Here is a 301-nt window from a genome sequence, read left to right on the forward strand (position 1 = left end):
TTTACCTGTGTTGCTATGTGACAGGGAGGAGGAAGAGGCTTATGTTTACCTGTGTTGCTATGTGACAGGGAGGAGGAAGAGGCTTATGTTTACCTGTGTTGCTATGTGTCAGGGAAAGGAAGAGGCTTATGTTTACCTGTGTTGCTATGCGACAGGGAGGAGGAAGAGGCTTATGTTTACCTGTGTTGCTATGTGTCAGGGAAAAGGAAGAGGCTTATGTTTACCTGTGTTGCTATGCGACAGGGAAGAGGAAGAGGCTTATGTTTACCTGTGTTGCTATGCGACAAGGAAGAAGAAGAGG

This window comes from Priapulus caudatus, unplaced genomic scaffold (assembly GCF_000485595.1).
Source record: "Priapulus caudatus unplaced genomic scaffold, Priapulus_caudatus-5.0.1 Scaffold9635, whole genome shotgun sequence".
Classification (NCBI taxonomy): domain Eukaryota; kingdom Metazoa; phylum Priapulida; class Priapulimorpha; order Priapulimorphida; family Priapulidae; genus Priapulus; species Priapulus caudatus.